At 43.8% G+C, this 27618-nt stretch overlaps 1 protein-coding gene and 1 long non-coding RNA gene across 4 annotated transcripts in view; one reads left to right on the top strand and one right to left on the bottom strand.

Moving 5' to 3' along the window:
• The window catches only part of PNPLA8 (patatin like phospholipase domain containing 8), a 48369-nt gene extending 42491 nt beyond the window's left edge, over positions 1–5878 (bottom strand). For both annotated transcript variants that reach the window (XM_026503190.4, XM_044385639.3), the window contains exon 1: positions 795–5878. The gene's annotated coding sequence lies outside the window, so the exon portion shown is untranslated. The remainder of the gene's footprint in view (positions 1–794) is intronic.
• On the top strand, positions 541–27171 carry LOC130542112 (uncharacterized). Of its 2 annotated transcripts, XR_008956428.1 has the most exons (4): positions 541–705; positions 23158–23224; positions 24319–24444; positions 26232–27171. It is a non-coding gene; the product is annotated as an uncharacterized LOC130542112 (long non-coding RNA). The 2 variants fall into 2 exon arrangements; XR_008956429.1 differs by lacking the exon at positions 541–705 and having other exon boundaries at positions 22131–24444.
• The last annotated feature ends 447 nt before the right edge of the window (positions 27172–27618 follow it).

The raw sequence follows: 27618 nt of genomic DNA, 5'->3' as shown, positions 1-27618 counted from the left end.
TCTCAGCAATAAGGACTATAACCAAGAACCAGATACAACTGTTACTGGAAGTAAAAACACCATTTTAAAGAAGACAGTCCCTTATGAACACCACTTCTACGTTCCCCCTAGAAGTCACCACTTTTCTTTAAAGTTATCATTGTATTAGGCGTAGAAACCAGGTTCCTCCCAGCATGACGACAGAAATGACAAGGACGGGGAGCACTGCAACACAGTGATTCACACAGCTTCATCACCGAAAAAGCACACACCTGAACCTGCTGTGCGACAGCAGTGGAGGTCGGGAATTAAACGCGGGTAGAGTTAAAAAGAAGCCGCTGGTCTAAACATCGCTCAGCAGAATGACCCGGCGCACTGAGTGTGGAGGGCGACGTAGAATAGGGAAACCGTTTTGACAGTCACCAGGGAACTGCTGGAGAACCCTACAGTCCAGGGGCAGCCAAACACACTCGGGGTAACCAGGCTGGGAGTAGTGGGGGTGGGACAGAAAGCGCGGGGCGGGACCAGGGAAACCAAAACAGTTTGCGGGACCAGGGCAGCAAAACCCGCGGGGGCGGGCGGCGGGGACGGGCACCGCGCACCAATCAGCCCCAGGTCCGCGGCTCCTTCCGGTGCCCGGCTGCCTCTTGGAACCTTGGTCCCGGGACCTCCTCGAAGCCCGGCGTCTCCCCGCCCTCTTACTCTGCAAGCGCCCTCCAAGGACAGGTAAGAAGGGCCAGACAAGTGCCCGGGGAGACCAGGCTGCCCTCTTCCCTAACCTCTCGTGCCGCCTCTGTCCCCCCGCCGCCACTCACCGGGATGCAGGCCGCAACTACTTGGGCGGCAGCGGCGACGCGCCTCTGCCCGGGACCGACGTCCACTTTGACCGGCCCGCATCAGCTGAGCTTCCAACACAAACAGAAGAGCAGCGGCCGGGGCGCCACCCCCACACCTCCGTCCCGCCCCAGCGGAAGTGACGCACACGCGGGTCGCGTCTACCGGCCGGGCCGGGAGGAACCCCTTTGCTCGGCTCCGGCCTGGGCCTCCCTGTCAATCGCCGCTCCCTCTCCTAGGCATGCGCAATAGAGCCTGAGTGAGCGAGGGGCGGGAAGCGTGCGTGCGTGCGTGCGTGCGTGCACGCGCCGGCTTGCGCCGGGGCAGGCGGGGCTGGGTGGTCGGCTTGGGGGCGTTGCTTTGCTCTGTGTGCTTGTCTTCGGCCCTCCATCTCTGCGGCCTTCCATCTCCACGTACCTGGGGGCCCCGTGGGCGCGCTGTCCAATCCGCGGAGCTGGGGGCTGCGTTATCAGCGGCCGAGAGGGTAGTGAGTGGCGTGGGCCGGGGTAGCCCTTTGCAGTCGCCATTCTTGGGCATGGCCACCGCGGCTAAATATCTTTGGAAAGCGCGTTCACATGTATTATCGAATTGGAAGTTAGCCTGTGACATTACCGTATACGTCCCACAGAAGGTCCCACACTCACATTTTTCGAGTTCTGACATTGTATGCATAACAGATGTGCAATCTACAGCCTTAAGACAAATACGGCCCATCGGCTGTTCTTGTACATCTGTGAGCTAAGAATGCCTTTTACATTTTCAGTGGTTAAAAAAATAGAGTATGCTTTGGAACACATGCAGTAACATGAAATTCAAATTTCAATGTCCATAAAGTTTTTTTTATTAGAACAGAACCATGCCCATTCTTCTATGTCAAGCAACTTTCATGCTGCAGCAGTGAATGTGAGTAGTTAAAACAGTTTGTTCTCTTGAACTGACCTTGCCATTAAATCGAGGATAGGAAACATAGAAAAGTGGCCTGTACTAGACTACAATCTCAAAATGATACCAAGACTTAGACTCTTTTCCCTTAAGGCTCACCAGGCTTTAGCACCCTGTAAGGTTATTGTAAAATCTTTAAGGAAGGAATTGCATGAGCTGTCAAACATAGTGGATATTAAACTGAAACTGATTACTCTCCCCCTCTCTCTCTCTATATATGTATATATATGGAAATATATATAAATGTAAACATGCGTCTCTTTATGTATGCAAATATGTATATGTATGTAAATATGTGTATATATGTAAATTTTTAAATTATGGCAAGGAAGCCATCTTGTTATCTTGTTAGGCTCTTGGTGCACAGATGGCTGGATAGTGTACATCACAATGCCTAAAGCACATAATTCAGACATGTTATTTATTTATACAATAGTGAAAAGATGTACACAGCAAATTAAACTTTAGAGGTGTTTGGAAGTAACTTTAGTTCTGGAATGATGCTTCTCCCCTTTGTTAGAAAAATTATTCTTACACTTGTTAAAACTATAAGGAAGACCTTATTGAAGGCTATTGCTGTAGGTGTCAAGACGATTGCGGTAGGGGAGAGAGATGGGGCTCAACTATGAATACAACAAAGACAGCTGGAGATGACAGCCGATGAGCAGAGTGAGAAGGGGTCAGTGGATAGAAAATTACTAAAGGGGACATCAAGGGTGGGAGTGATTCTTGCTAAACTGATTTCACAGGATTCTTGCTGAGGACAGGCCAGTGAGGTCATATATCAAAGGTGAGGGATGAGGAATTTGATCAGATAGAAAGGGTGGGAGATTCTCTCCAAACTGGCTTAGCAGGATTCTTGCTAAAACTGGACTTGGCAGGCCAAAGACAGGGCCCAGGCAGGAAGCCTACGTGAGAGGAGGACTCACAGATGCCTCAAGTTTGGTCAAACAGAAAGTCTTTGTCACCATCTATTCTCCCCTTGTTTTCCTTTATTCCTTAATTTAGTCAGGCTTCATCAAATATCTAGATTTTCCTCCCATGTCAGAAATTTTCAAATAATTCCCCAGTCCTCCTTCTCCTTCTTTGCCCATCCCTTCCCTCCCTGTCTACCCCTGTACCTTTAACAGTCATAAAGTCTGATGATTGCTACTGCCACATCTCCCTCACCTTTCCACCGCTCTGCATTGTCATTTCCACTGCATTAATTTAGGCTTTCATCCTTGAGACACAATCTTATCCAAACTGGTTTCCCAGGCTATACCTGACCTCCAACCCAGAGCCATTCTCTTCTGTGCAGCCAAAGTAATCTTTCTAAAGTATAAATCCAATCATGTGTTTTCCCTGATTAAAACGTTTTTGCTGTCCCTTCATCTCCATAGAATAAAATGCATAGCATGGTTGGCTCTGACCCTGCCAACCTTCCAGCCTTAACTTCACCATAGGCCCCTTGCTCTTTACCCTTTTTTCTATTAACTAGTAAGGTCTGGCTCATAATACCTGTTCAAAGAATGTCTAGTCCCTTTATTGTTCAAACAAAACTTAATGCTGTAGCCAAAATAAATTTAGACATATTGCTGGGAGGTATTTCTCCAAATCACCTCAGTGAGGGACATGCCAGGAAATAATTCGAGAAGAATCGTTACTGTGGTAGGCAGAATAATGGCCTCTTTAAAAATGCTCGTGCCCTTCAACCTGTGAATATATAATGTTCCCCAAACATAATATAGTTCTCCAAATACCTTGTGCCTTTTTGTACTTCAGTGCCTTTGTTTATGCCTCCTTCAAACCCAGAAAAGCCTACAAAACCTAAACATACTATTACCATACAATCCAGCAATCCCATTCCTTGGTATTTATCCAAAGGAGTTAAAAACTTATGTCCACACAAAAACCCACACATAGAGGTTTATAGCAGTTTTATCTATTATCGTCAAAACTTAGAAACATCCAAGATGTCCTTCAGTAGTTGAATGAACAAACAACTGTGATACATCCAAGCAATGGAATATTAGTCAGTGATAAAAAGAAGTGAGCCTCAAGCCATGGAAAGATGTGGAGGAAGCTTAAATGCTTATTACTAACTGAAAGAAGCCAACCTGAAAAGGCTACCTACTGTATGATGCCAACCATGTGACATTCTGGAAGAGGCAAAACTATGGAGGCAATAAAAAGACCAGTGGTTGCTAAGGGTTAGGACTGGGGGGAAAGGGGGATGAATAGACAGAGCCCAGAGGATTTTTAGAGCAGTGAACATACTCTATATGATACTATGATGGTGACTACATGTTATTAAAACACGTAGAATGTACACCAACAGGGAACCCTAAACTATGGGCTCGGGGTTATTACAATGCGTCGATGTAGATTCATTGATTGTAACAAAGGTACCAGTCTGGCGATGTTGATCATGGGAAAGGCCATGCATATATAGGGGCAGAAGGTCTATGAGAAATCTCTGTATCCTCCTGTCAATTTTTCTGTGAACCTAAAACTTCTCTGAAAAAATTAAGTCTTTAAAAATTTAAAAAGAAAAACCAGAAAAGGCTTATCTTACTACTTCAAAGAGTAAATCATTCTTTCCATTTGTCCTTGCTTCTCCTAGTGCCCTGGCTGCACAGTAATTAATTCATTGTAATTCATTCATTTATATGCCTATGAGTTTCCTGTAGGCGGGAAGTATAACAAACATATTTATATTTGTATCCTCTGGATCTAGCATAGATCCCTAGCAAATAGTAGACCCTCTAAAATTCTGTATAATTGAATTGATTTTTAATTTTATTCAGATTACTAGTTAATAAATTTTAAAAATTGGTGATTCTTTTGATGTTGGAAAAAGTTTTAAGAGAAAAGAGAATTTCAATTACTTTCTAAAAAATTTTTATTTAAAATTTTTATTTGAATTTCAATTACTTTCAAACAAAATAAATCCAGTAAGGTACAAAATAGGAAATTATCTTGTGTTTTTAATAGGAGACTCATAATATTTAATAGTCTTCAGGAAAACGTCATACTTGGAATAACTCGAAATACAGTAATTGTTCAACCCCGTTTTCTTTCGCTGCTAGATAAAATAGACACGCATATTGCTCTTGTGTCCTTGACTGCCTGTTTTCATTCCATTTACAAGATTTACTGAGTGCCTATCTTAGACCTTTCTCTTTTGTAAATCCATAGTCAACCCTTTTTTTCTACTAACTAGTATGGTCAGGTTCATAATACCTGTTCAAAGAACGTCTAGTCTCTTTATTGTTCAAACAAAACTTAATGCTGTAGCCAAAATAAATTTAGACATATTGCTATGAGGTATTTCTCCAAATCACCTCAGTGAGGGATATGCCTGGAAATAATTCTAGAAGAGTAGTTACTGTGGTAGGCAGAGTAATGGCCTCTTAAAAATGCTCATGCCTCTCAGCCTGTGAGTATATTATGTTACATGGCAAAAGGGACTTTGAGGAGGTAGTCAGGATACAGATCTTAAGGGAAGAAAATCATCCGGGATTGTCCATCTAATCACATGTTCCCCTGAAAGTGGAGAACTTTCTCAGGTTGGAAGCAGTAGAGATTTGGCAGAAGAAAAGTTGGAGAGATGCGTGGGTGGCAGGAGTGGCAGGAAGAAGTGGGGACAATTTGACAAGGAATACAGATGGCCTTAAGGAGCTAAGAGATGTTCTTGGCTGTAGCCAACGAGGAAACAGGGACCGCAAGGAACTGAATTATGCCAAAAGCTAAATTACCTTTTATTTAAAAAAAAAAAAAAAGGATTTTATTTATTTGTTTGAGAGAGAGAGGGAGCAAGAGCGAGGGGAGGATCAGAGGGGGAGGGAGAAGGATAAGCAGACTCCCCGCTGAGCGCAGAGCCCCCTGGGGGTGATCCTAGGACCCCAAGACCATGACCCGAGGTGAAGTCAAGAGTCGGACCCTTAATCGCTCAGTCCACTGAACCAACCAGTCACCCCGTAAAAGCTAAATTACCTTTAAAAGCATGCTGTCCCCCAGAGCCAAAAGATACAAGTTGACATCCTGGTTTTTACCATATGAGACCTGGAGCAGAGGTAACAGGCAACCCTACCCGGACTTCTGACCTACAAATTGTGACATAATAAATTTGAATTTTTTTAAGTCACTAAATGTGTGGTATTTTGCTTCAGCAACAATAGGAAATTAATACAATTGCCTTTATATCATTTGAAGTCATCAAAGCAAGGACTTTATCTGTTTTGATCGCTAGCATCTAGGCCTGGCATTTAGTAGGTACTCAGTAATATTTGATGCGTGCAACTCGGATGAACTAGATTCATTGCTTCAGCAGTTATCTACTGTGTGTTTACTATGCCTGGCGCCAAGCTATTCGGTAAAAAATTGAAGAACCTTCACAGAACTCATGGAGTGAGTTTAGGTAATGATACCAATAATGTGGAAAAAACTCTAATAGAGATATGCACCTGGTATTGTAAGAGCTTAGGGCAGGGAGACCCAGCCCAGCCTGTGGGGTTAGGAAAGGCTCACTTGGGAAGAGGACTTCTGAACTGAGTCTTAGAAGATGGAGTTGTTAGCAAGGTGGATGGTAGCAGTGGAGGTGGTAAAGGTGTGGAGACGAGGGAGAGAGTGTACAGAGAGAGCAGACATCGTGGTCAAAGGTGGTAAAATAACAATGAACACGGTCATCGAGCGCTCACCCGGACTCATGAAAGGAATGGCCATATGTTCCCTGTTGCTGGTCCTGCAGATGGGATGTAAGCGTTTGGTGAGTGCTGAGACCGAGCTTGGCCTTGATCTTCTAGGTAATCAGAATCACTGTCAGATTTGAGGCAAAAGAGTAATATAGTCAAGTTTAAGTTTTAGATTCGTGTGTGTGTGTGTGTGTGTGTGTGTGTTTTGAGAGGGGGCCAGGAGGAGAGGGAGATAGAGAGAATCTCGAACACACTCCTAGGCCCGGTCTCATGACCCTGAGATCACGACCCTGAGATCGTGACCTGAGCCAAAATCAAGTCGGATGTTCAACTGACTGAGCCCCCCAGGTGCCCCTGGTCAAATTTAAGTTTTAGGTAGATTCCTTTTGGCATCATGAGAAGAAGGCAAGATGTGAAGAAGATGAGGAGCCCTGTTATGTTGTTTTCCTGTTTAATAATCTATTAATAAAATCATCCTTTCTTCCCCCCTCCCTTCCCAAATTGCCTTAAAGAATTTGCCTATCTATATATGCAGTCCAGACCTCTTTATCAAACTTGAACCAGTATATCCAACCTCCTACTGGGACATCCTCAGAGCAGCTAAAGGAGCTGTATAAGGTAATTTTCTGAGTGAAGAAAGAATAGTATTATTGAGAGATGAGTTGTATCACAGGTTTTAGCATGAGAGTGATAACACAAAATTAAAATCTTAAGGACACACATGATTATATATTTTAAAGATTTTATTTATTTATCTAACAGAGAGAGAGAGAGAGAGAGCACAAGCAGGGAGAGGGGCAGAGGGAGAGGGAGAAGCAGGCTTCCTGCTGAGCAGGGAGCCCAAGGCAGGGCTTGATCCAAGGACCCTGGGACCATGACCTGAGCCGAAGGCAGATGCTTAACCCACGGAGCCACCCAGGTGCCCCTATAATCACATTTTTTAAAAGATTTATTTACTTGTTTTAGAGAGAGAGAAAGAGAGCATGAGTGGCAGGGGCAGAGGGAAAGGGTGAGAGACTCTTAAGCAACTCCCCACTGGCTGCAGAGCCCGACACGAGACTCAATCCGACGACCGTGAGATCCTGACCTGAGCTGAAATCATGAGTTGGACATTTAATCAACTGAGTTACCCACACATCCCAATAATTATAATTTTTAACTTGCTTTTGAACATAAGATACATTTTACCTTTTACCTAATACTTTTGTAGATTATGCCTTGTCTTAATACTCACTTGTGGGATAGCGGGCTTTACTGCCAATGTTTTGTAGCCAAATATCAGTATTTGTGTAACTTCACAGTTAATACAGGATTAGAGGGCTAGCCTCACCATTGAGTGGTTGTGAACCTTTGGGCGAATAACCCGTGCAAGCCTCCCTTTTCCCATCAGTAAAAGTTCTTGGAATCTCAGTTCAGTCACCTAAGGGCGTTATGATCTGTGGCCAGGGACTCAGGTGCTTTGAATGGACAGCGTGGTCGGGCTCCTGCAAACTCCTCGACAGTGTCCTAGGGTGTTGGACCTTTCAAGGCAAAAGCAGCTCCCACAGAACCACAGAATTTGTCTGGGAGAAAAGTTTTTCCCAGAAGCAGAGGAATGCAGGGAAGAAAAGCAAAAAGGCGGGGGCACACAGCAGGCACAGGGACACTGGTTGGAAGGATGAATGAGTCAGTCCCAGAAGCAAGAGAGCAAGTAGCTCTTTTCCTTCAATATTTTTTATAGTCTCTGAGAGTTTAGAGGTTGCTCGGGGACTAACACTGTCTGGCAAGTGCAGTGCTCGTGGCAAGCAAGGAGTCTGAAGTCAGGTAGCCTCAGCTCATTCCAGGGCTAGCTTTGCCACTTACTTGAACAAATTACCTAACTTTTTTGTTTTTAAGATTTATTTTTTTATTTTTGAGGCCGGGGTGGGAGGTGGGGAGGAGCAGAGGGAGAGAGTGGAGCCTGACGCGGGGCTCAATCCCAGAACCCCAAGATCAAGACCTGAGCTGAAACCAAGAGTTGGACACTCAACCAACTGAGCCACCCGGCCGTCCCAAATTACCCACCTTTAAGTCTCAGTTCTAACTCTTGAGAAATACATTCTTCTGTTTACCAGGACCTTTTCAAGGGTGCATGAGTCCAGTTTGAGATAGCATCTCAATTTTTAAAAGGCATCAATATGGACTTCAGAGATATATAAACCAGAGTTATTATTTTGTATCTCGTGACCTCTTTATTTTTATTTTTTTAAAGATTTTCTTTATTTATTTGACAGAGAGCATAAGCAGGGGGAGGGGCAGAGACAAGCAGACTCCCCACTGAGTATGGAGCCAGAAGCAGGGCTCAATCCCAGGACCCTGAGATCATGACCTGAGCTGAACTCCAATGCTTAACCAACTGAGCCACCCAGGCACCCCTCTCATGATCTCTTTAAATATTACTTTTCTCGTCCAAAAAAAAGTGGATGCAATAATACTGATCTTATAGGGTTTTACAGAGACATAAATCACGCAATACATGTGAAATGCCTAGTATTTAAAAAAATATTTATCGTATGCTTTTTATGACCTGATCATTGTGATAGTTTTGAATATACATTGGTCAGTAAAAGAGATGTGGTCCCAGCCCTTGTGAACTGAGCAATTCAGCAGTATGCACATGAAGAATATACTCAGTAAATTTTGTTAATATTATTAGCATATTAATGCCAAATTAATAGGGCTGAAAAGAAGTACATAGAGTCCTAGAGATATTATCTGAAGTAAGAGGCTGCCAGAACCAATGTAGTAGAATGTCTAATTCCATTCAGTAAAAATGACATTTATGAGGGGTGCATGGATGGCTCAGTGGGTTAAGCATCCAACTCTTGATTTCAGCTCAGGTCACAATCTCAGGGTTGTGAGATCGAGCCCTGCCTTGGGTTCTGCACTGAGCATGGAGCCTGCTTGAGACGCTCTCTTTCCCTCTTCCTCTGCCCCTCCTCCTCCATTTGCGCACGCCCTCTCTCTCTCTCTTTGTCTCTCTTTCTCAAAAAAAATTTTCTTAAATGACATTTATGGGGGTACTTGGTGGCTCAGTCAGTTAAGTGTCTGCCTTTGGCTCAGATCATGATCCCAGGGTCCAGGAATCAAGTCCTGCAAGGTGTTCTCAGCTTGAACAGTTTGAGAAGAAGAGGAAAAGACCAGTCTAAAAGAAATGGGAAATGAGTTCTCTTGAGGAACATTAGCTAATGCTTACCCATGTGAGTCACGGACTTCAGAGTGGGTGAAGCAAGCTCATATGCAAATTGAAATAGTCAGAAACCGTGATGCACCTTCCCAATCCCTACAGATCGGGAAGTGAAACAATTCAAGGGAATCACAATGCGTGAGTCAAGAGAGCATCTTTCTTCAGCAAGGAAGCCCAAATGCAAAAGTTTCCTTATTTTTTTCAGCCAGGAACTTGGCAGCATGGGAGAAGCAGGTGCCTCGCTAGCTAATATGCCAACCACCATAATTCAAATTAATGATTTTAAGTTAAGTTTTTTAAAGATTTTATTTATTTATTTGTCAGAGAGAGAGAGAGCTAGAGCGCGAGCATGAGCGCGAGTGGGGGACGGGGGGGGGTGGGGGGGTGGGCAGAGAGAGAAGCAGCTCTCAGCTGAGCAAAGAGCCGATGTGGAACTTGATCCCGGGACCCTGGGATCATGACCTGAGCCAAAGGCAGATGCTTAACCCATTGAGCCACCCAGGTGTCCCTGATTTTAAGTGAATTAAACTGTATGAAAAAAATTCCTAAGCTGAAGTAAAATGGTCCCCAAAATGTGAAGTGGAATATGGAAAGAGACGGGGTGGCGGGCGGGCATGTTACCCCACCAATGTTGTAAAACACTAATTACCTGATGGAAACCATATAAGGATATTGGTGTTGGAGAAGGTTTGGAGGAAAGAGAACACTTGTAGTGGTTGGTGGGAATGTAAATTGGTGCAGTCACTGTATGGAGTTTCCCCCAAATTAAAACTGTAACTACCATACAATCCGGCAATTCCATTTCTGGAAATTTACCCAAAAAAGACAAAAACACTACTAAATGATGTCTGTACCCATGTTCATTGCAGCATTCGTTATTTACAATAGTCAGGATAAGGAACCTAAGGGTCCATCGATGAATGATTAGATAAAGAAAATGTGGTATTTATATACAATGAAATCTTGCTATTTGCAGCAACACGGAGAGACCCTGGGGCATTATGCTAAGTGAAAAAAGACAGAGAAAGGCATTTACCATATATTCTCACTTATATTTGGAAGTTTAAAACAAAAACAAAAACAACCCCATCCCCCCAAAAATAGCCCCTAAATATGAGAAACAGATCCATGGTTGCCAGAGGTGAGGGGCGGGGGGTAGGCGACATGGCTGAAGGGAGTCAAAAGGTACAGACTTCCAGTTATAAAATAAAGTCATGGGATCTAATGTACAGCGTGGCAACGATAGTTAATAATACTGTATTGCACATTTGAAAGTTGCTAAGGCGGTAGGTTCTAAAAGTTCTCATTACAAGAAAATAATTTTGTAACAGGAAAAAAAAGAAAAAAAGAGAAAGCAATCCATTCGATCATGGAAAAGGTGAATTTATAAGGGTAATGGCTACCTCTGGAGAATAATTAAAAACAAAGTTGGAATAATGTCAATCCTCAGATCATCTCATTTATCTGCAAAGAGATTCTTTTTTTTTTTTTAAGATTTTATTTATTTATTTATTTGACAGAGATAGAGACAGCCAGCGAGAGAGGGAACACAAGCAGGGGAGTGGGAGAGGAAGAAGCAGGCTCATAGTAGAGGAGCCTGATGTGGGGCTCGATCCCATAACGCCGGGATCACGCCCTGAGCTGAAGGCAGACGCTTAACTGCTGTGCCACCCAGGTGCCCCTGCAAAGAGATTCTTGAGGTGAGGGCTAGGTGTTTAGTACCAGTAAACTCCAGCCACAGATAAAGAGAAGGGTTGGTTTTCCAGTTGGAGTAGATGGAGTCCAGTGGCTGCTGTTGGTTGGAATAGCAGAGATTAAATCTCACAGAGAAGGTTGAGTTTTGAAGGAGAACTAGATTCAATACAGGTTTTTTCTTTCTGATTTTTTTCTTCCTTCAGTAAAATATTCCCCAAGTGCTTAGCTGAGCATTCTCAGACACGGGACAAAAAGTCCTAAAATTAGGATATGTATTTAAACATAATGTTTTTTAAAAAGTATGTTTTAAAATCCTGAGGGATTAAAATTCTTTAAATATAGCCTTTCCCCCCAAAACTGTTAGAGTAAGGCATTAACATTGGTAATTATCCTAAGTCGGTTTTCAGAAGACAAAGTCAGTTTGTCCTGCTCAAGAGCAGGTCTGAAGCAGACGCTGGGGGAGATGCCACCATCTGACCCACTCTTCCCATTCCATGGAAGATGTCATCTGAGAAGGCCATCGGTGGGTAGTCTCTGCTCCGAGGATGATGTGGTGGGTGTCCCTTAGCATCCTACAGTTGTTCAATTGCCACCATGAAACATCCTTAGGAAAGTGGTAACGAAATCTGCAACTGCTAATTCCCAAGCCTGTTTCTACTCCTAGGTCATTAACCAAGACCCTGAAGTGCCAGACACGATGCCCTGTTTGACCCCAAACACCAGAGACGAAGCCCACCCAGACACTGGAGGCAGCCCCTGGCACTTGGACCTCTCCCGACTCTGGGCACCTGTGTTCTTGGTCCCTCTCCTCATCTGTCTGTGTGTTCATGTGGGTGGCTCCCTCCGTCTCACTCTCTCCCGGGTGCAGCATAACTTTCTTCCATGGAGACATGGGATTTGAAACCAGAAGGGTCCAGACAGACCATCCCACATCCCTCCCCTCCATTTCACAGACAGGAGATGGAGGCCCAGACGGGCCCTTCTGTCCCTCTCCCTTTTCTCCCCTGAGGAAGGTGACCCAGGGCAGCATTTCTGTGACTGAAGAGCATCGAACAGCATGTTGCAAAAAACTCTTTTTGTTGTTGTTTCAAATATCCCTGGCACTTATGTTCTAGTGCCCAAAAGTCTTGGATGGTTGACAGTCATGCATGTTAGTCTTTAAATATGTATAAATGTGTACTTTGTCCTGGCAGAGTGTTCTCTACATTTGATAAAAGGATGAATGATTTTAAGGACAGCAAGAAAGACTAAGATTAGACGTTAAGAAAAAGCTCTCCTTGGGGCGCCTGGGTGGCTCAGTCGTTAAGCGTCTGCCTTCGGCCCAGGGCGTGATCCCGGGTTCCTGGGATCGAGTCCCACATCAGGCTCCTCCACTAGGAGCCTGCTTCTTCCTCTCCCACTCCCCCTGCTTGTGTTCCTTCTCTCGCTGGCTGCCTTTCTCTCTGTCAAATAAATAAATAAAATCTTTAAAAAAAAAAAAGAAAAGAAAAGAAAAGAAAAAGCTCTCCTGCAGGTGGAGAGACATTTATGCTGGCACTCCAGTCACGTGCTCAACCTTGATTCATACCACACCGTGCTCCCTCCCTTGGATTTGATTTGCTCCTTGAGCCCACCCAGGTAGGTCTTCGTGCATAGTGTCCTTTGCATCTGTGGATTGCTCTGCCTGGAGTGCTTTTCCCTCTTATACACGTCAGGCTGCCTCTTATCATTCAGGTCTCAGCGTTGATGTCACGTCCTCAAGAAAGCTATGCGTAACTGCCACCACGATAGGCAAATTCTTGGGGACTATCTCAGGTCCCGTTTGAATTCTTTGCATATGATTTCCTACCAGATCTTTTATCGCTTAATTGTGCATCGTGGGTTTATTGTCTGCTGGGGTATACTGCCTCCAGTATTGCCGTGTACTTCGCTTTTGGACCTTTAGATCGAACAGGCCACCCTGACGAGTGTTTCAAAGTCTTGGTCAATGATTGTTAACAGGTATGAGAATTAAGAGTTGTTGATTTACTTACCACTTTCCTAAGGATGTGTTTCACCAGACCCTAACTGGACAGTTTATGGTTACTTCCCAGTGCCCAGAACAGTGCCTTGTACATTACACATTGAAAGAATTCAACATTTGTTGAATGTATAAATTACATGATTTTCTAAGAGTGGCTGGGAAGAATCTTCCTTTTGAAGATAATTATTCGACCATTTTTAACTTCATTTCTACCTTCATTCAAATGAAGGTAGAATGTGAGAGCTGGAATTGACCTAAAAGGGGCTCTTTTGAATCCAAGTAGATCATTTCTCAGGAGAAGAAACTGAGGACAGAGAGGCAGCCTGAGTTGAGGCCACACAGATGCCCTGCCCCGGAGACTCTGTCCCTTCCTGACCTGCTCTGCAGACCTGCTGACCATCACCAAGGCCACTACAACTGGAGGTTCTGCCATATTCCAAGAGTCTTGACTCTTTTGAGGTTGGCGGTGTCCCTGAACACTTTGGAAGCATCCCAGAGCATGAAGACATTCAATCGAGAATGAGGAGACATTTTGTTCAACATGAACTTGTCCTATAATCTTCTTTCTAGCTTCAGATCTCCAAGTGTTTTGTGTGAACTCTTGTGCCTTGGGGTGCCGATCTGATTCCACTATAGAAAAAGCCAGTCACCTCTTCAGGGGCTACTGACACTGTGGTTCAACTTTTTTCTCTGCTTTATCTGAAAGGAAGATATCGTTTCCTTAGAGCCCAGGAAAGGAACTGGAGATTGCACTACCAAAGAATCAGATACAATGCAGGTCAATAGGTTAAACTCAGCCGCTTTCTGAAATGATAATTATCTTTGTGTTCCAACATCTAGATGTCAGTTCAGTTAGGATGTGGTTAACAATATATTTGATTAATGTGACAAGGAGGACTTGGTAAAAATTCACAGAAAGAAACTTTTTCAGGTATAATAAGATCCAGAAGCTGTGCTAAGATATACACACGTCTGTCACTGTAATGCTTTAAAAATGAACCTCCCAGGGCAATGTTTCTCAAATGTTATTGTGCTTATGAATCACCTGGAGATCTTGGTAGGAGGCAGATTTCGATTCAACAGGTCTGGGGTGGGGCCTGAGATTCTGCATTTCTAACTGGTATCTAAGCAACGCACAAGCTGCTGGTCCATGGCCCACGTTTTGTGTCGGAGACTCTGTACTGCATTGTCCAATATGGTAGCCATCTGCCACATGTGGCTAATTTGATTAAATTACATTAAACTTAACAATTCACTTCCTCAGTTCCTTTAGTCCCGTTTCAAGTGCTTAATTACAGAAAGTTCTATTGCACAGATACACTAAAGAAAGCACGACATATTAAATAATTCCTAGTCCCCATGAGCTCACCTCCTCTCTTTCCTAGATAGCTTCCAGCTTCTATCTGAAGAACAGCAAGCATTGGTTGGATAAGCAGGAATAAGAGAGCCAGGGAGATGGGTGCTTGCGGAATCCGAAGAATAAAGGTATTTCAAGAAAGGGGTCCAATGTTGCCAAGAGGCCAAATAAGCTAAGATTCAAAAAATGTCCATTGACTGTGAAATTGCAGGGAGAGTAAGAGGGCAACGGTTGGTGGAATATAGGATCAGATGAGCGTGTTTTTTTTTTTAAGATTTCTTTATTTATTTGAAAGAGGGGGGTGCAGAGGAAGAGAGAGAGAGAGAGAGAGAATCTCCAGCAGATTCCATACTGAGCGTGGAGCCTGATTGCAGGGCTGGACCTCGCAACCCTGAGATCATGACCTGAGCCGAAGTTAAGAGTGGGACATTTAACCAACTGAGCTCCCCGGGCGTCTGCAGATGAGGATGTTTAAAGATGAAAGTTCTTTGCTTACTTCACATTGTTAAAATTTGACAATTCCAGTCTTGGCCCACAAGGGATTGGCCATACTGATATATTCCTTTTGGATTTTCAAGTCAACATGGATCCTGTGGTGACCTGGTACACATTTTAACCATTCAAAGAACTCAAATAGGTACCATTAGCCATCGAAGATTTCAGAGTCTCCAAGTCTGAGGAGCACATCTCAAGCCTTCATGGAAACCTCACATTTCTTTCTGGCTAAGTAAAAAAAATAGTGATTTTGTCTATTTTCCTAGTGACTACAGAACCCATCACTCTGCACTCTTTTGCAGGCTCTAGTTAGAATGAAGAGCAATTTCACTAATCACTTTTTAACTCAAAATTTCACCAGACCCTTACCAATAAACTCTCTTCAAGGAGAAGCCAAGCCCCAAGGGATTTTGCTGATCAAAATCTGACACATTTTTCAGAGCCGGAAACGCAGTTTTAATTAGGTGCACGCACCAGCCTCTTTTTCAAGGAAAGAAAACTTCTTGATATTACGGTAATTACCCTGTTATTAGTAAATTGTAAAAAGAGTACAAACGCTTATAGAAGTTGGTGATGGGCAAAGCTGAGTACATTTTGCTGAAGCTCCAGCAGAAAAGCCCATTCAAGAAGCCTGGGCTGTTATCACAGCGGAGTGCAGACAAGGCTTCATTTCCCTGGGGGCCGTGTAACACTTCCGGTACTGCCTTCTGGATGGCTCCAAATTGCTAGCAGGCTGCATTATGTGGAGGCAAAGGGGAGCTGGCGCGGTCCTTGAATTGGACACCTGCGACGAGCTAGACAACTGGGATTTAGACTCAGATTGGCACCATGTGATTTGGGGCGAGCAATAGAATCTTTGATTCCTTTATTTTTAAAATAGCACAGAATTTTTTCCCCATCTTGGGGCGCCTGGGTGGCACAGCGGTTAAGCGTCTGCCTTCGGCTCAGGGCGTGATCCCGGTGTTATGGGATCGAGCCCCACATCAGGCTCCTCCGCTATGAGCCTGCTTCTTCCTCTCCCACTCCCCCTGCTTGTGTTCCCTCTCTCGCTGGCTGTCTCTATCTCTGTCGAATAAATAAATAAAATCTTTAAAAAAAAAAAAAAAAGAATTTTTCCCCATCCTAAGAGGGTATTTTTTTTTAAAGAGGAGCACAATGTAAAACTGACACCTCCCTCAAAAGCACCTTGAGTTCTTAAGATATTGTGCATGCTCCAAGCCGTCTCTAAGTTAATGGCTAGAATTTTCTTTCAAGGAATTAAAAAATGTCTGGGTTTCTTATGATTAACCAATGGGTTTCCGTCATGCGGACATGGGCTCAATAGGGACTTGTGGATGTCATAATGAATACTGGCTTAGTTATGGGCACTGGGGAGAAAGATTGAGCCAGGAAAGGTGAAGCTGAGGGATGGATTGCACCCAAGGGGCTTGCCTCATGGGGCGGCTGGGCAGTCCAAGGACATGCTCCAAGGAAGTGACAGAGGCTAGCAGGTCCAACCTGCCATGAAGGGCAAAGACGAGGGAGGAATTCCAGGTGGTGGATGTGACCCAAATCCAGACAGGCAGAGGCAGTGAACCTGGCATTAGGCTCGTTCATGAATGGGCCCAGTGGGAAGGAGGCAGAGAGTAAGGCAGAGTTTCAGCTTCAACCCGCGTCAGAGTGGGTGGGGCAGCTTGTGAACAGGGTACTTCCGGCTACTGTGTGGGTGGGACGAAGCAGCCACTTTCAGCAAGCCACCAGGTTATCCTGATGCAATCGTTCAGGGGACCACCCCCAAGGGTGGTGAAAGCAGGCCTTATTCTTTCAGGTGTTGGTAGCCCAGAGAAGGGCTAGAGACTACCTCAGGGTCATATCCCTAGAAAGGAAGCTGATGTTCTGGAGAAGGAACTATGACAGGGGCACATTCTTAGGGAGCGACAACAGACTGGCAGGTAGGAAATGTCTAACTCAGGGGTAGTCAAGCATGTTCCCTGCATACACGTTGACAGAACATCCTGCCACACTTCCTGCCCTGATTATGGTCTCAGAGATATGATCTAAGAGGCAGGGCTTATCCAAGTCCAGGATGTGGGGATACATCACATCGAGACCAGCTTCACTATGCGTTTGTAGTCCTGGCCCCCATGTCCAAGGGCTGGGCACAAGTGTCTGATTACGGTGCGGGATCCCTTGCCCAAGCCCTGGCTGCCAGCACGCTGGAGGGAGAGGGTCTGGCCATTTATCTATTGTAGTGGGAGGCTGGTCCAGCTTGTCATCAAAGGTCTATTACCAGGACATTCCATTACTCCTGAGTAATTTAAGTTAAATACAAAACATAAAACATGGAGTTAAACAACCATATTGTGGGAATTAGTTGCTTCTCCTTCAGAGGCTCATAGTGTTATAGAAAGAGCATGAATTTAGGAGAAACTTAGGTGTCAGACGTCAGACACACACACACACACACACACACACACACACACATTGGGGAACAAGAGTTGTTCAGCTACAAGGGGTCCTCCCTAATCGGATGAAATCTCAAGGGTCCGTTAGAGGTAGAGAAAAGAAATTTTAAAAATCAATTAAATGTTCAAGATCTGAAATAAAGTAAAAGGCACAGTGTTTCTCTAGATGCTGAAATGATATCTTCCTTGTTGCTCTGTAAATGAATTTATCTGGCCCCTAAAATCTGTTCCGGCCAGGAAATAATTAGACATGTAGGTTCCCTTTCTTATCCTCAAATTCTACCCCAGTTCACTTGAACCGTGGTGAGCTCCAAGGTTTTAGACACAAAATCAGATCCCTATGCTTCTCTGGTTCCCATTCCCAACCCTCCCAGGCCCAGACATAGATGGGGGTTGAGACTCGCCTCCGATACAGAGGCGAGGCTCAGTGTCCTCAGGATCCCCTCACTCGTGAACGAAAGAGGCCACGCTAAATCTGTGTTGCCTGCCCTACATCATACTGCAGACCGGTGAGATATCGATATCCTCTGCAACCCTTCCTGTACCCTCGGCTTCAGAAGGATGGGATATTAACAGCCAACTCTTGGGAAGTAGGGCAGAAGTGGACGAGGGCCTTGCTACTCGCCGATTAGCACCAGGGCCCGTTCAGGAAATGATGTAGAACAAGATGCCCTCTGGGCAGAGTGACCTGCTTTACTCCCTAGAGAGACTGAAGAGGAGCTGCCACACCTTCCTTAATTCTCCCAAAGAGGAGAAAGAGCCTTTGTTCTCAACCGTTGGGTTGGCACCATGACGACCCCTCTCCCCGGTGGACTTCTTCGTACCATTGTCTTGCCCATTTATGCCCTAGTGCCTCACCTGGAGCCTTTCCCTCTAGGGTTCCTCCTTTTACCTCCCTTGATCATTGTCTTCTGCTGTCAGACATGTGAGGTCTACTGGGTTCTCCCCCGGATGGAACGGTGTGGTTGCAGGAGTGGCTAAAGGAAAGCAGGGCTGACTTCTCAATTCAGGGTCAGGCATCTCCAAGGCAATCAGACCATTTCCCAAGAGTAACCACCTCTTAGAACAGCCTCTGTCTCTGTCCTGCACCTGGACCTGTGTCCCTACAGCCCTCCTTCTCTCATCCTGGCTCGAGGTCTTCCAAGTCCTATCTGTCCTGCCACATCCCTTTCATGACACCCGCAGCACAAGGGAGAGGAAAACCTGGAAAGGCCCAAGTAGAAGGGAACCAGGCAGGGAGACAGGTCAAGGCAATGCAATTCTGATTTGCCACGTGCCCCAGTACTCGGGAAAAGCAGACCAGAGCAGCAGGTTGGCATCAGTGGCATGGGGTCCACTTGGGTTAAAATGGGCTTAAAACTACATAAGTGATGTATTCATTATGATAGGTAAAGTACTCTAGATTGCAAGGGCTTGCTTTTTTTAATATATAACCAGGAGGTCTCATTTCACAACTGAGATTAAAAGCCATTATCATATTGTTTTCGATGTTCAAACTGTGACGACAAAGCCCCACGTACTCACATGGTTGGAAATACCGATTTTATTCTGAAGTCCCACCCCAGGTCCTTTAAGGAATCTCAAGGATGGCTTATACTCCTGTATTAAGCCCGTCCTCCTTGGTGCGTGGCTGCTGCTGCCACCTGCCCCGAGAGCACAGAACCAGCTGTCCCCATCACAGCTGATCTCTACCACTGCTGATTTCTGGGTGCACGCACTGGCGCCACACTCTGCAGGTACCCTGTGCCGGCTGAGATCCTGCCTGTGATAAACCTCCAGGATCGCACAGCTCCAAGGCGGGGCTCTGCTAGGCCTAGGAATCACCATGGTAACCAAGGACGGGCTTCCTTGGAAACAGGACGCTCTAGTAGTCTTGCTGGGTGCGCTGTTTACAGCTGCTGATCCTGCAATGTTTCCCTTCACTCTCTGATATATGCCCCATCAGGGTGCCACGCAGCAACAAACACGGTAGACAAACACAACTGCGTCAGGCTTTTAGACACCAGCTCTCTGAGTTTGTACAGAGGCATCATCTTCCATAAAAAGAAACCGTAAAACAAATGGGATCTGCGTCGGGGGAGGGTGCAGTCCTAGCCTTAAATCGTGCCTTGATTCGGCCCTCCTTAGAGAATCTCTAGGCTCTCGTATGACAGCCAGATCACCCATCTGGATCCTTCCTGGACAATGCGTTTTCTCTTTGGGGTCCTTCTTGGCCTTTTATGATAGCTGGTTTCATTTGTGACCACTCTAAACCATCAAACATGTTTTATTTAATCCCTTTAAACCCCAAAGAGATCATTGTGTTCCATTTACCTTCCTCCCTGAAAGGTCTTTGGCTGTTAGAAAAAATTCTGCAGATTTCAATTGATATATAAGGAGTGCCTCTCGCCTATCTTTGCAGATCAGGATTTCTAAGTTCTAGGCCTTTGCTGAGCCACGGAAGTGTGACACATTTCTTCTTTCGGAACAGTGAGTACTTGACCTACATCACCAAGGAGGTCATTGAGAGCACAAGTGTTTGTATCAGTAGGTACAGAAACTACAGTCCTCCAGCCTAAAAAATAAAAAGCCTGGTTCTCCCAAGCCCTAGGGAGAATGCTGCTCTGGAAATGTGAGGTTTCCCGCATGTGTCTAGGTTCTCCCTAGCATGATGCTCTGCGGGCTCCCACCTGCTCCCTCGAACAGGAGAGGAAAGTGTAAAGTCATAGCTATAGCAGAGGAAATGTCCCCCAGCCTGCAGCCCCCTGAGCTTTCCCAGCACATCTCACTGCCTCTCAACCATCTCAGACTTTTCTGCGCCAACTTTGGTTTCATTACTTGAGATGATAGCTATCCTAGAACATCAATGCCAGAGAATATTTAATTTAAAAAATTAAATATATGGGTTTGATGCTCTTCAGTTTGCTTGACACCTAAAGCTGTTCAAAAATGCTGCCCTGGGTCACCTTCCTCAGGGGAGAAAAGGCAGAGGGACAGAAGGGCCCGTCTGGGCCTCCATCTCCTGTCTGTGAAATGGAGGGGAGGGATGTGGGATGGTCTGTCTGGACCCTTCTGGTTTCAAATCCCATGTCTCCATGGAAGAAAGTTATGCTGCACCCGGGAGAGAGTGAGACAGAGGGAGCCACCCACATGAACACACAGAGAGATGAGGAGAGGGACCAAGAACACAGGTGCCCAGAGTCGGGAGAGGTCCAAGTGCCAGGGGCTGCCTCCAGTGTCTGGGTGGGCTTCGTCTCTGGTGTTTGGGGTCAAACAGGGCATCGTGTCTGGCACTTCAGGGTCTTGGTTAATGACCTAGGAGTAGAAACAGGCTTGGGAATTAGCAGTTGCAGATTTCGTTACCACTTTCCTAAGGATGTTTCATGGTGGTAATTGAACAACTGTAGGATGCTAAGGGACACCCACCACATCATTCTCGAAGCAGAGACTACCCACCGATGGCCTTCTCAGATGACATCTTCCATGGAATGGGAAGAGTGGGTCAGATGGTGGCATCTCCCCCAGCGTCTGCTTCAGACCTGCTCTTGAGCAGGACAAACTGACTTTGTCTTCTGAAAACTGACTTAGGATAATCACCAACGTTAATGCCTTACTCTAACAGTTTATTTGGGGGCAAAGAACTACATTTGAAGAGGAATTTTAACTTTGTAGGATTTTAAAATGTACTTTTATTTAAGCACTGTGGTTCATCCCCAAAATAAGATTCTTGCTATCATAGAAAAGATGGAAATTGAAGCACCAGATTGTTAATGGGGCTCCCAGAAATGATCTCAAGTTCACAGTTGTATATCGTGGTGTAGTGGACATGAAGGCTTGAAACGAGGTTGTGGTCGTCAACCTTATCTACTCCCCAACTGGCCCTACAGCCTGTAGTAACTTTCTAAACTCTGAATTGTGATGATGTCATCGGTTAATGAAGACAGTTTTTGTACTCTTCTGGTCTTGGTGGGTTTTCAGCTCTCCTATTAAGGTTTTGTTATTTCTTGCTGAAAATCTGGGCACTGTCCAAGGGGGAAAAAAAAGAGCTGAATTTTAGGTATAGTGGGTAAAAAATATGAACTGCACAGTGCTGTAAATACAATATACACACATTTTAGTACCGTGGAATCCTTACATCGTCAGTGTGAACAATAAATTTGTGTGCTGGCCATAGTCCCAAATTATACCTGAATTTATTTTTGTGTGCAACTCTTGGTCACACCTCCCTCATTTCCCAGTTAGTCCTTCAGCAGACAAGCAACCCCTAAAAATAACATGGTTTCTATGGGAACATGCTTTACCCCGTGGATTCTAGAAACACGTTTTATTTGAAAAACGAGGTCTGGCAGATCAATCCAGGCTTACAAGCTAGAATTTGTATTTTTGAATTTATTTGATTTAAGGAAACATTTAAAACTGGTTGAAATGTTGGTTCCGTGTGAAATTTTTCCAGCTGAGTTGAGTTGATATGAATTTGCTTTTGACAGGAAGAGTTAGAAATCTCATCTTCGACTGAGAGGGTTTTGTTTTTTTGGTTTTTTTTTTTTTTTTGAAATAATTAAGTATATGACTCCATTACTTTTATTTTATTTTATTTTAATTTTTTATTATGTTATGTTAGTCACTATGGCTCCATTACTTTTAGATTCTGTTGCTTATACCTCTGCGGCCCTAAGCACTGTTGGATGATCGTGTAGCAAATAGCACAACTGGGGACAATACTCACTTTTCCAAAGTCAGTGAGAATTTTATCAGTTACCTAAATGTAGGCTGACATGAACTTGCTATACAGGTGCTCGAGTTTTTATCCTTTTGAATTCCTGTAGCTGAACAGTAGTACGATTTGGGGCTAGGTTTGCCTACCACAGGAAGGTATGTTGGTCTCTTGCATCTTTACATGTCCTAAACCCAATGCTTCCTTAAAAATATGCTTTGGGGTCTTAGCACAGCTGAAGAGGATTACGAAGGTGGAAAGTGAGGTTGATGTAACAAAAGGAAAGACTTTTGAGGAAAACGAAATGAGCCCTCTTATAGAAATTACAGCACAGAGGTTTGGGCTTCCAAAGAACCAATCTCCAAATACGGTTACTGAGGGAAGGGAGTCTTTGAAAATTGAAATACAGAGCTACATTTTGAGCACACTATTGAGAATATGAATGTCTCCGAGGAAGTACTCCTCTAGATCATTCTTATATTCTGAATGTAAAACATTTGAGCTAAAACACAAGTATGATAAGAGGCAGCTTTTGGAAAAAAGAAAACTGGAAGTTTTTCAGGTTAATAAAAAAAATTTCTGCAAATAAATCACTGACAGTAAAAATGAAAGCCTTTACGTATAAGAACGCTCTTTTATCTTTTTAACCACGAGCTACAGAGACAAACATCCGTTTGTGGCCCAGGAGGTTTATCTGGGCCCTCCATCTTGATTTCAACATTGGAAGCCTTCAGTCGAAATCGCGTTTGTCATTCATTACCCACCCCAAGATTTCTCTTGTCGTTACTGGAGTCTTGATTCTAGCCACTCGTTCTTATTGCCTGCCCTGATGTAGATCCCCACAAATGAGCAGCGTGCCCTAAGCCTTCTACCAGAAGCAAATCCTAAAAGGGAAAGAACAGGTAAGTAGTCTGGGTAGTCATTTGTTTCTGCATAGAAAACAAGCAAAGAAGTACCTAGAAATTACAGGCTATTGGACGATAATGTTTGGCAGGGAGGTGGGGGTCATGTCCTTAAGTCTTGAGGGAAAAACAAAACAAAATGGTGGAACGTAGTCTCCACACATTTAAATATTTTTAGGACAATTCTGAGAAGTAACTGAGGAGAATGGGATCTTGTGTTTATGAAACATCCTTGTGTATATTATGGAGGGAGAAGTGGCATTGGCACTTTGATGCCCTATTCTATGTCAGGGAATCTGTAAGGTACTTTGCAGACACAATCCAACTTCCTTCTTACAAATAGATCTTCTCATTCCCATATTAAAGCTGAAGAGACAACTTTAGAGTTAAGCATCTGTCCCACGATTAAGCTGCTAGTAAGTGGCAGGGTATCCTGTTTCCAAATGTCATGCTGCCTGGGGAGGTGTATCCATTTAAACTGTGCAACTGACAAATAATTTAGATTTTCATTGCTTTAAAATAATTTCAAACTTGAATCTTGTCTTCTTAGACTTGAGGACCGCTAAAATTTTAAAACTAAATTAGTATCATACTTGTTCATAAGTTAGATGAAACTGTTCTGTTTCACACACAAATCACATAAGCATTATATATTTTATTTAAAACAAATTTTTTTAAAGATTCTATTTATTTATTTGAGAGAGAGAGCACGAGCGGGCAGAGAGAGAGGTTGAGAGAGAAGCAGATTCCCCACTGAGCCGGGAGCCTGACTCGAGGCTTAATCCCAGGACCCCGGAATCATGACACAAACTGAAGGTAGATACCCAACTGACTGAGCCACTCAGGCACCCCAGCGTTATATATTTTAAATATGTACTTTGTGAAAATGCATATTCCAGCACATAAAATTTTGGTTGTTATGCAAGTTATAATTACATTTTTGAGTTAAAATAAAATCTTATTTGACAGCATTTAAATATGTCAGGTCCAATGTTCAAAAAAATTTAGTTATTCCCTCTGAGGAGATGCTGGAGTAGCAGAAGAAAAATTTGAAGGTATTTTAGACATTCACTGTGGAATAACTTCTTCCTCAGATAGAAATGCTCAAACTTTGCCTCTGGCCAGGTGGGCGGGAGATACATGAGGAAAATGGACACAGATCCTTCTGGACAGAGAAGTCTGACCTGTTGATGCCTGAGTCCCATACTGTCCAATCAAAGGTTTGAAAAAGTTTTTATTTTTTATCACCGGATATTCATTAAATACTTACTGATGCCATAACAATTTTGTGTGACTAACTGTATACCTGCCAAGATACAGAATAAGGGGAAAGGGGGAAATGTCTTTTTGGTTCTGTTGTTTCATGTTAAGAATCATAACTTTTTTTTTTATAAGAAACATTTTATTTTTTTTTAAAGATTTTATTTATTTATTCGACAGGATAGAGACAGCCAGCGAGAGAGGGAACACAAGCAGGGGGAGTGGGAGAGGAAGAAGCAGGCTCATAGCGGAGGAGCCTGATGTGGGGCTCGATCCCAGAACGCCGGGATCACACCCTGAGCTGAAGGCAGACGCTTAACCGCTGTGCCACCCAGGTGCCCCAAGAATCATAACTTTTACATGGCTTTTTCTGCTGTTGTTGCCAAGCTGTCGCAAGTACCCTAGCTCATGTAATTTTCCAATAACCCCTTCACATAGGCAGTACGACCTTTCCCATTTCACAGCCCGAGCTCCATGGAGCTGGGTGACTCACGCACACTCCCACAGCGACTCAGCGACAGAGCTGGCGCTCACTCCAGGATGGCAGATGGCTACGCGGTCACTGCTCCTTACACACCCATACCTGAAAAACTTACATAAAAACTAAACAGGGGCGCCTGGGTGGCTCCGTCGGTTAAGCATCAGTCTTTGGCTCATGTCATGGTCCTGGGCTCCTGGGATAGAGCCCCACATCGGGCTCCCTGCTCATCGGGGGGTCTGCTTCTCCCTCTGCCTGCTCTCTCTCGTTATCTCTCTATCTCAAATAAATAAATAAAATCTTAAAAAAAAAAACTTAACAGAACTCAACCACCAACCCCAACTTGTCACCAAAGGTAGACATTCGTCTAAGAATAGATTCAGGGTTAGCAAGAAGAAAAGAGTGCAGGGAGTACGCATGGTATGTGCTGCTCGCTGCTCAAAAGCTAGTCATAGAAAAGATTATATACACTTATTTATTTATTTAAAGTAGGCTCTCTGCCCAGCGTGGGTCTTTAACCCCGAGGACAAGAGTCACACGCTCTGTGGACTGAACCAGCCACGCGCCCCTAGTAGAAAATATTTTAAAATGTCTGATGTTAGGGATGTACTGTATGGTGACTAACATAATACAATAAAAAAAATATTATTATAAATAAATAAATAAATAAATAAATAAATAAAATACATCAGTCATAAAATAAAATAAAATAAAATGTCTGATGCATCTTCTTACAATAATTGTACACAATTTTATGGTCTTCTCTATGTTATCCCAAATTGGATTCTGACAATAGGAGGAATGACCTTTGTAGATCTGATACGAGCGTGTGCTGTGTGTATCCTGCCTCTACCTTTATTTAAAATTTTGTTATTTTATTCATCGTGACTTTTTTGCATTAATTTTGATTTTTCAAAAAAATTTCATTAAAATAGCATGGATTTTGACTACTGAGTTTCTGGCCCTTCCTTAAATTTTACGCCGCAGGCTAACATGTCTCATGCTAATCCCAGCCCTGGTATGTGAGCTTAGACATATCTGTTAATAGAATGCCTGGGTGTACAGTTATGAATTTTATATTTAAACAAATTTATTTTTGTGATTTTGCTTCACACCATCTCTTCGATCTGTTTGGGTAATGAAGGAGAGTCCCTGACAATATTTATTGGGTATACAGCTTGAGGTTTGTAACCAATCGTCTGGGATTGCAAAAGTGTAGTGGCATAGTTTCAATATATCCACTATAATTTTGTAAAACTTTTGATTTAGGGGCTTATGGTCTTCTAAGCATTTTGTGGTGAAACATGGAGCCCATCAATACGACCACCCTGCCAAACGCCTCAAGCACAGAACAAGGCCACTGCAAGGGGCACTGCAGGATGATTCTGGTAACACTCTACAGCGTGGTTTTGCTTGGAGGCACTACTGGGACAGTATTGATGTCACGTATGATGTGCAAAAGGAAAAGCCAGTCAATGATTGCCCTGATTGTTCTCAATATCATAGTGCTACACTCAATCCTCCTGGTCAGCCTCCCATTCCGCCTCAGCTATTATATCTTAGAGGTCTGGGAGTTCGGATCCTTTCTTTGCCGACTGGTCAGCAGCATAATATACGGTCATATGTACTTCACCTTTGTTTTCTATGTGGCCATAGTCATACTCCGATTGCTCATCTATTTTAAGAAACTCCAAATGCAACAGTTGCAAAAGTACCACATGGTAGTTTTAAGCATTGTTATTTGGACCATGGGTAACCTTGTTTTTTGGCCAATATTACTTTTACAATATGGCGTACATCCAGGTTACTCAGAACAAGGACGATGCTTTGAGTTCTACAAAGATCTCAACCGCGGGGAACTCATTATCTTGAACTACGCTATGATTGTCATTATGATCTCAACGGTTGTGATACTCTTTCTGATACAGATGGGTGTTATCGTTCAACTGATAAAAGCTCTCTGGCCTGACGTGTGGGCACATCAAGACTATAGAGCTCAAATCAAGAGCTTCTTCTTCCTCCTAGTAATAGTGGTCTGTTTTATACCCCACCATGTATTCCGGGTGCATTTTATTCAAAATTACTCAGAGATAGACAAATCTGAGTTAGTTCTTTATAATGAAATTTTTGTTGCTTTGACTACTGTCTGTTGCCTGGATATGGTGTGTTTCATAGGTGGGGTTATCCATTAAAAATACTCCTTGTCACTCACTTTGTAATCAGTTTTTTACCATTGTGACAAAATAGTTTCAAATGAATGGCTGCTACCATGATTTCAAAATTTTTCAAATTCCCTGCTCTTGATTGTCACCGGAATTATTTTTCCATGAAAAGGTAATGAAGACTGATTGTTCCCCTCTTCCTGGATGATCTCCATTAACTGTAGAATGTGTTCCATTTCCATAGCTCTACTCAAGTTGACCACAAACATCCTTTCCAGACTCAACTGCTACCTCTTTTTCATGCAGTGCTTACTCCTGTTTAGCACAACTACTGCCTTTCCTATGCAACAATCCAGCCTGGTCTCTGCATTTGCTCTTGCTGAGCTTTGATCCTAGCATGTTCTCCCCCTCCACCTCCAAACTATCTAAACTTCAAGGTCCAGAGAATTTGAAGATATGGACTCTTATCACCCTAATAAGCCTTAACTTATTTA

Source organism: Ursus arctos, unplaced genomic scaffold (assembly GCF_023065955.2).
Source record: "Ursus arctos isolate Adak ecotype North America unplaced genomic scaffold, UrsArc2.0 scaffold_3, whole genome shotgun sequence".
Classification (NCBI taxonomy): Eukaryota; Metazoa; Chordata; class Mammalia; order Carnivora; family Ursidae; genus Ursus; species Ursus arctos.
This window is presented reverse-complemented; position numbering and strand designations above follow the sequence as displayed.